General features: G+C 41.4%; 1 long non-coding RNA gene across 1 annotated transcript; it reads left to right on the top strand.

The window, feature by feature from the left end:
• Positions 1-1,798: 1,798 nt before the first annotated feature.
• LOC142406567 (uncharacterized) lies at positions 1,799-5,612 on the top strand. The gene is made up of 3 exons (XR_012774614.1): positions 1,799-1,848; positions 3,270-3,458; positions 5,456-5,612. It is a non-coding gene; the product is annotated as an uncharacterized LOC142406567 (long non-coding RNA).
• Positions 5,613-9,102: the final 3,490 nt, after the last annotated feature.

A 9,102-nucleotide genomic window follows, 5' to 3' on the forward strand; every position in this document is an offset into this window, starting at 1 on the left:
GGGATGTTGGAACAAATCTTCTTAAGGCTTTAGCAGTTTGTCTTGCAAAAGCTCTAACTTCTCAGGTCCAATTGCTCCTACCTCTTGTGTGGATCCTCTGTCCAGACAACTGCAAGTAGACAAACAACAACAGGAGTGATCTCTGCCATTGTAGACTATTCTTACCCTCCCGGGGCATACCAGCCTCCTGGCATTGCTGAGATATTTCAGTGGTGAAAGACAGGGAGAGGGGAGAGAGGGAAGAAAAGCATAGACCAGGAAATAACAGAGACCTCTCTGCCTCCCCACGAGAATTGCAGATGGATAAGAGAAAGAAAGGGGATAGAAAAGGATGAGCATTCCTATGTTTGAAAGGCACTTTCAGTTTAGTTCACCAGAAGTTCGTTGCAATTTCCCAAAGCAATTTTATTTCTAAAACGCAGCCTCCCTGACAGGACATCATGGCCTTGTCAATCACAGCCGCACCAAATTTTCTCCTGTGTGCTGAGCCAGGCAGCGAGCCAAGCCTCCCTGCAGGCATGATGAAAAGCAGGGGAAGCATTTAAAAAAATACAATAATAAAATAAAATAAAATAAAATAAAATAAAATAAAATAAAATAAAATAAAATAAAATAAAATAAAATAAATAAAACTATGGAGGCTGGTTTTCAAGATGCCACAAGTCACTTATTTTTAATTTATATCAGTTCTTTCTGCCTAAACTGCTTGGCACTCTGGACATCACTCAAAAGATCCTAGGGCTGATTGCCCAGCAACCTGAAAGCCCAGCAAGCCTCTGCAGCAATGATGGAGCGAGCTGTCTCCTCGGAGCAGGATCCCCTGCGGGGTGCACACTCCTCAACTGCTAGGTGCAATTGCACAGCATGCCCTTGATGTTGTGTGGCTGTGCTGTACCCCAGGAAAAAAGCATAGATGGAAATAAGACTCAGTTTTTCTTTCCTCAGCCCCACCATAACCAATTCTCTTGGGGAAAATAATCTACTACCATTTTCCACCCACTGTTCAACCTCTTATGGGATGTTACTCTGTCCTTTGTAGTCTGTGCTGTAATAGGGACAAACATAATAGGGACACTTACTGTCAGGAAATCATATCAGTAACTAGAAAAACAGCAGAAAAAGGAGTCTGCGTGTGATATAGCAAGGGAGAAAAGTGACGTTGTGACAACCTGACACCTGAGGGCTGCCGGCAGCCCGGGCACAGGCTTGTCACTGCAACCTGCTCACGTGCTTCAACCCACGGCTCTGTTCCTGGGGGAGCAAGGTGAGGCGGCTCAGACAGGGAGCTGCGTGCCGATACTGCATGAGTTACTTACAGTCAGTGTGACTAGGTTAAGCTTTGTGACTGAACATGTCTTACCTGGAAAAAAGGTAAAACTAATCATTTAATGAAGTAAAATGTAACTGTACAAAGACCATTTCTCCCCAGCTCTCTGCTCACAGGGTGTGCAATGCCTCAGCAGAACACACTGAACATCCTTTCTGTAGTGAGCCCCATCCTAAGGAAACCCTAAAATTGGAGTTTGAAAGGATGGCACATAACAACACGGCAGAACTCTACATCCATTAACTGCATAAAAAAAATTTTAACTGCAGTAGTAAATACAGGAGTTTTCCTGGTTTCAGAGTTGGTTTATGTAAAATATTTTCCAAACAACTATTCCTTCTGTTACTGAATTGTGTTTATGGTGTGTGATGATGGTTTTAGCTTCATTTGCCCTCCCACACTTTTTTTTCCCCCAGAGATGTGTGTGTGTGAGGAGAAGCATGGGAAGGAAGAAAAGCTGGAGGAAGGGAACAGAGAAAAGATGCAAATGGCCAAGATATAAATTATGCTGAGATATGAAGGTATTCCTGGTTAAACATCCTGTGTCAAAAATAGAGTCAGGAATGCCAAGATGGTGGCAGGGTATGAATGCTCAGCAGCTGCATCCACACAATAGACTATCAATTGTCTCTGTCAATATTGCCAGTTAAAATATCCTTGCTCGTTGTTGCTGTGAGACCTCTACCATTTGTGAAATAAGGGTAACAGCTAGGGATTTAAGCCCCCAAACTGTTGCCTGCAGGACTACGCCAGATGACAACATCTGATCCCCCAGAACTGATGAGCTGAGGTAGGATGGCCCGTTTTCTTCAAAAAGAAAGCAAGCAACATTACCCTCTGGACTCACCTTAGCCTAACTCATCAGCCTAACTTAGGGCTGGATTTACATCAGAAAGCCTTAATTCTATTTTAGCTTTTACAGACAACTTTAGCTTTTTTATTTTAGCTTTTCCAGACAGCTCGTATCTTACTTCAATCCAACACTTCTCCTTTTGGTGGTATGTCCTCTTCCCAAGTTCAGATTGGGAAGAGACCCAGTCTGTCTAGCCATCTGGGACCCTTCAGAGCCAACTTAAATTTATTGCACCTAGAGGCCTCTTTTGGCTGTGATCTGGAGCAGTTTGGTCAAAGAAAGGCAGGGAACATAAACATTGCCAATGTCAGGGCACAGCCCTCAGGGGCACTGCAGGGAAAAAAAACTGCCTTTGAAGAACCAACGTGTCTATAGAAGGACAAAACCACAGTCCACTGGCCTGCTCTGCCCTACAAGTCCCTGTCATCAGTCCAGCTTTGGGCTACAGGCTGAGGTGGTCGTTATAAAGTGTTTGGTCTGTGCCAAAACATCGACTGTAGTTTCTTCATCCCTTGACTCAACACCATCTTTTGGGCCAGGGTTCCCCTCTGAAGATAATATTGTATCTGAAGATACTCAGCATACAATTCTCCTCGTTTATTATTCATCTTCAGCTGTTCCCTGTATTCCCTGTTTGTCTGTAAAGACTGTAAGTAAATACAGAGAGCAATATTACAGACACGGATATAGCAGCAGAGGGACTCCAGCTCCACAGTGCCACAGGCTGGCATGGCACCATCTTCCACATCGGAGGACGGGCACGTGGTGCTCAGCCACATCCCTCCCTACATGCTCCAGTACTAGAATCTCACAGAAAACCATTCCCAGGCTATAATAAAGTTCAGTTGTCAAATCTGTGAACTTGCACTGAATTCTAGTTAAATAAGAGAGACAGGCAGAAAATGTGGACATGGTTTTGGGTAAAGCTAAACTTTGAAATCTAGCGGTATCTCATCATGTCCGATTTTAGAAAGGGTCCTAAAAGCCACTGGAAAACTTTCGGAGACCAACAGTGAAACATAAGAAGATGCAATTAAATCTATTTTAAAATTCACAACTGCTGTCCACATTTCTAACCCCTTACCACAGATCCAGGGCTTGATCCTACAAAAATTCACAGATGTGACTCCGTCACTGTGAGTGACCCACTGAAACTTTCTGAACTACTGGAACTGCATTTCCCTGTGGACCTGTGTCACGTCCCTAGGCTAAGACCCAGGTTACTTGGCACAAAGCCCAGCCAAGACACTTCACCCAGACTCAGAATGACATCCAGAGGTAAGGTACAGTTAGCTTGAAGCCACTTCAGGGCTTCCCAATCCAGGAGCAAATCAGTCACCTGAAGGGTGCCACAGTCTATATCGCAAGCCAAAAAACCCCAGAAGCTAGAGGCATTCCTCTGGTATAGCAAATCCCAACCTCATCCGTCTTACCCTGTCAACACCTACGCTAATGACATGTAAGTGCAGTGAAGTGGGAGTTACTACAGGAGATTGCACCCTACACAGCACCTGACAATAAAGCAACCTCCCCCTACCAATTTCATCAACATTAAGGCAAAACGGGTCAGCATAGCGGCTTCCTTAATACAGAAGGGGATCTGGCATTTCAGTCCAGGTCCTTTGGCAGATTATTATTTAAGAAAGAAAAAACACAGATGCATATCTAATATTTTGAAGTCTAATTTTAAAATCTATTTAGAATTTTTCTAGTTAGCAAAAATGATGTATTAGTGACCAATCTCACAGTAAATCTAGCTCTTCAGAAGGTGATCTGTAAATTCAGGAAAAAAACAATCTATTCAGAAGGGACAGTAAACATTAAAATTGAGGCATGTAATCTTGATGGCCTTATTTTTAAAATTGGTAAAATACAGCAGAAGAGTGAGAAGAGGAAAACAAGCTAGCCATGAAGGACAATAGCAAACAAGCAGCAGAAAAAGCTGCCCAGAACAAATGCTTTTTTTAAAAGACATACATAGTGCAAACGCATGCACATAAACATGTCGGGCAATCTTGAAGGTAATCCCACAATGGGTGTAAAAGCCTATTATAGCATACAGATAGCGAAGGAGCCAACATAGCGTGGAAGGCCCTTGCTTTACGCAGGCACACGCAGCGCTGCACACTTTGCATTCCCTGGACCTCTCTCCGTCTGCCACTGGGATAATCACTGCAGGCAGAATACGTTCAAAAGTAGCCTCTCCCCAGAACAGCTATCGTAGCTATACAAACGCGGAGAAAGCAAGAGAATGAAAACTCCGGAATTAGAGCTAAGGAGCCTACATACACTGGGGCAGGGGAGCGGTGAATGTTTTCCATCATGAACTACTCGATGGGGAGCTTAAACAACATGCTCCTACTCCCCACTGCTCAGCCTTAAACCCAAGGGTCCCCAGAAGTGGCATTGCTCAGAAGGTCTTTTAGGAAACTTTCAAAGCATGTGCCCATCTTCCCCTTCCCTTTCCGCCTACCTTCCACTCCCAGGAAGGGGATACATACACACATGCTCAAATATATATAAATGCCTATGCATGTATGTGTGAAACAGTCCAGAAGGACATCCAGAACAGTGGAATTCGGCTCTTTTTTAACTGCTCATATTGATTGGAGTTGGACTTGGACTTGATAACTTTCACACTAGCTCAGTCATCTTGGATACTTAAGACTGGTGCCTATAGTGTCTCACGTATATCTTGTTGTCTCTCTCTTTCTCTGCTAATTTAGTAAATCTAAAAAAAGACTGTGTTTTACTGCATGCTCTTAAGGATTTAGCTTATTCTAACTCTTACTTTGCCTCAAACATATCCCCTCACTATAAATATTTGAAGGTTCAGAAAGGTCATCTTTGTAAAGGGAACCTGCTTCTAAGAGGATCACAAATGGAAAAAGCAGCTCTCCTTCAGACTTTGGTTCAGCAATCTCAAAGTTATTCAACCAAGAACTTCAAACATTTCAAGACTGGTCTGAAGGGAATTTAAGTAATGGGAAGTATATTCTCATTCAGGAGCTCAGGGCCAATTTCTTCAAAAGTATTTAATTTTACTAAGTAGTAAAAGTACAGAGTGAGTCCATGGGATTTTCAGAAGGACATTATTAATATCTACTTAACTCTCACTGAAATAGGTAGCTACACAAATGCATGATATTATTACTGAAATTTGCTCTGCTGTAACTCAAAAAAAAATCTAGTATAAGAGAGATTCCTGCTTTTTTTTTTTTTTAATTTTGCACTTAACATTTGACACCGGGTTTTACACTTGTATTTTTGCACAGTGCAAATGCAAATCTGGAAGTTTGGAAAGTTTTGGGATCTCGTATTCTATGATGAAGCTGGTGAACGCATGTTTCATTGGTGCCCAACACCTGACATTAATGAGAGGCTGAGTTCTTCGCTCAAGAGGGTCCAAACCTAGCCATGGTCAAGCAGGCAAAAAATATGGTACACTGTGCAAATTGTTTAAATAAGAAAAATGCCTTAAGTAATTGAGAAATACATTTCACAATAAACAGAGGATGGCAATAATATTGTTGGCTGACTGTGCTTTAAATCTAGTACTTCTATGTTATCGCTTCTCAGTATGAACACTGCTAGGTTTGTGGAGAGCAAATAGATCCCTGTTTTCAACACGCACAACAGAAGGGGTTATTGTGTCGGTTCCGGGTATCAGTAAATAAATCTGTCATCTCAGATTTAACATACAGGCAGCCGCTGTGGAATTAAAATAAGAGTTCTTTACACCTTCTTGTATTTCATGGCTGATCATTTTAAGAAACAAAACCTATACTGTTGTCTCTGTTATTGAGCAGTGACACTGCTTTTTCTGTCACTACGGACAGATGAATTGTAACTACATGGTCATTCAAACCAAACACTGGGCACCATGGGGAAAGGGCTAAACTAACACAGAAACGAAAGCTGGCAGCTGAAAACAGAAATGTGATGTTTTCTCCCTCTATTTCACACACAGTTTAAACCTCAGGAATCACTGCAGGTAGTGCTGAGTGTGGATTTCTTCTTGCATGTGAAGAAATGTCATTTTCAAGTTAAATTCGTTCCTATGCAGAAGTTAAAAGGTACATTCTACTGAAGCTCTTCTACATCTTGAAAATATGACTTTAAATCCCCCCAAAAGCTGTATCCTGTACATAATAAAATCCTTATCCAGAAAAGTATTTCCATCTAAAAAGAAGGTGTACTTTTATCATACTGTTTCACAATGAGAGACTTCGATCTTCAGCTGTGTTTTAAGAATAATGAAGAAAACAATCTAATATTCCTCATAGTTGCTGCTCACAACTTACTAGGGAAACAAATTAGTAGATTTCTTGCATCAATATCAGGATGTACAACGTATGTATGTACATCTAGCCACAGGATGTCATTTACAGGACAACAGATAAATGAGTTTTTGAACCTCATCTTGCTTTTACAAGATTTGTTTTGACCTTAATCTGTGACCTGCTAATAGTCTGCTTATTAAAGTTTAAAGTGGCCTTGTAAAAAGTACTTTAAACAAACTGCAGCTAGGCCAATCTCCACAACATTGGGAAAAAACCCAAATTATAATTTCAGGGTTTGAATCTTCCCCCCTCGACCCTTGCTTTACAACCCACACCTACCTTGCTAGTTGCCTACAGTTTCCATGGTTTCTGTTTTGTTTCTCCCAAAGAGCATTTTTAATAATCATCGTTAATCAACTTGAAACACACTGGGCAGGAAATGAGAAATTCCCGTTAAACTGCAATAGTATTCATACTTAATGTATTGTATCAACCAGGATTTTTTGTTTTAAAGAGAAAAACATCATAAACTTCAGCTTGATGGCTCAGCCCTTAATAAAAGTAATAGGAGTTCAATATCCAGCTCTCATATATGCTGTAGAAAATTTTTACCATAACCTCAGAAGGGTAATGTAGATCCTGAAGGATTTATTCTGATGTTTTAGAGAGTGAAGGAAAACAGATGAGGATCAGAAAGAGTGGATTTCCCCGCAGGACCCCATCCCCAAGGCAGGCTGCAGCTGGGAGCCCGCCGGCACTGCTCCCTGGAGCCAGCTGCCGGCGAGGTCCAGGGGCAGGGAAATCTCACACGGCAGGTACATCGGCGAACGCTGTATTCGGGCCAAAGCAGAGAGCAGTAGGATTTTGCCAGGAAGGTAAACCAGGGCATAAATGGGTAAGGAGGCTAATTTAGGTCCTGCTTCAGGTCCTGTTTAGGCAAGGAGAGATGAAATACAGCCCGTCTCGTTCTTGTGGTCAGCAGGCCACGGAGCTGCTGAAACACATAATTGTTGGCTTCGTACTGGTAGCAGCTATTTTTATGGGTAGCAGCAATTTAGTTTTTAGCTATCAATCAAAGCTGTTACAATCAAAGCTCTTGGGAACACACTGCTGTAGACATCTCCCACTAGCTGATTACTGGAGAGTTGAGTGGAAAATGGAGGGATTCCTCACGTCCTACATAGTTCATGCTACTAGAGAAGGCCAAGAAACACTACAGCTTCTGGAGACACACTCTAGGCTATAACATCCAAGCAAATATACAGCAAATACTTTGAATACGATTCAACAGAATATATTGCTAGTCTTACCCATAAAAGTGTATAAGAAGTCTTTCTCTACCATCCCTATTAATAAGGTGTTTTGTTTTGTTTTTAAATGTTAGTTTGACAGCCTATTTTCCATGAAACAGCAGGGATTACTGATTATGCTCCATTTACTTACCCACCACTTGCATGGCACTTCAGCCTTTCCTTTAGCTGTGCCCAGGACAAATGCAGACCAAACTACCTTGCGTTTCTAGAGTTCTTCTTCTTAAGCTTTGTTCCAAAGGTAGCATCCCCCCAGACCTGAGAAACATCTCCAGCCGACCATGTTTTGCCTCAGCAAAACCTTTCAGTTCACCTGGGTAAAGTGATTTTGCCCACTCCAAGATAGCAAATAGCTTCCACTGAAAATTCTTTTAGTACCGATAATAGAAATGAAATTGCATTACTACGGCAAGGCAAGAACACAGCGTGCAAAGACAAACCAGGACTATTAGCTCAATCTTTTTGCCTCTTCCGCATTATGACAGATACTTTGCCATTTCAATCTAATCTACAAAATTGCTACCAATTACTGTGTTCCTGACACATTTAAAAATTGTCTTAGTTCTTATAACTGGCCACAGATCTTTATGGATATATTCCCTTGTGAACTGCATTGTGCCTCCTAACTGCTGGTACTATTTCAGGTTCCCTATTTTTTTGCCCCAATTTGTTACATTTTGCTCTTTTCTCTTTTTGCTGCCTTCATTTCCCTTCATGGGAAAAAAATATTTAAGGCATCCAAAAAGTCTTAGGAAACATCTCAAAGAACAGTTGTTTAAGTACTTTAACCCACTCAATTTGCCCATGATGTTTTAATTTCTGGGAAATCAATCCTATAAATTACCAAATACCTGCATTCCTGAATATAACTGTATTCTCTGATGCACATGACAAATGAAGTTATCTCATGCTTATGTATATCTAGACAATTAATCTTTCCTTCAACGATCAAATTCATTTATCTGCAAAAATATACAACTTTGGAAGGTTATAACATTTTATATTTGAAAATCAGCATGAGTCCTTCAGGACATGTTTAAACTGCACTCCCCCACAGTAAATACTGTTGTTTCTCCATACTGAAGAGAGTCAGGAGGACTGAAAATTTTTCACTGACTGTTTAATGTTCTGGTTACTTACATATTGACTAATGCTGCATTTAGTGGTTTGTGGCAGAACCCCCTAGACGCCTGTTTCTGACCTGCAGGGATTCCTACCCCAGATTGCGATACTCAGGGTAGGCAACGGTAATTTTCACTTCAAGTACTGTGCCCCTTGTACTCTTCCTGCCTTCAGGAATTATATGATTCATCCCCCAGGTTTAGAGGT

Source organism: Mycteria americana, chromosome 2 (genome assembly GCF_035582795.1).
Source record: "Mycteria americana isolate JAX WOST 10 ecotype Jacksonville Zoo and Gardens chromosome 2, USCA_MyAme_1.0, whole genome shotgun sequence".
Classification (NCBI taxonomy): Eukaryota; Metazoa; Chordata; class Aves; order Ciconiiformes; family Ciconiidae; genus Mycteria; species Mycteria americana.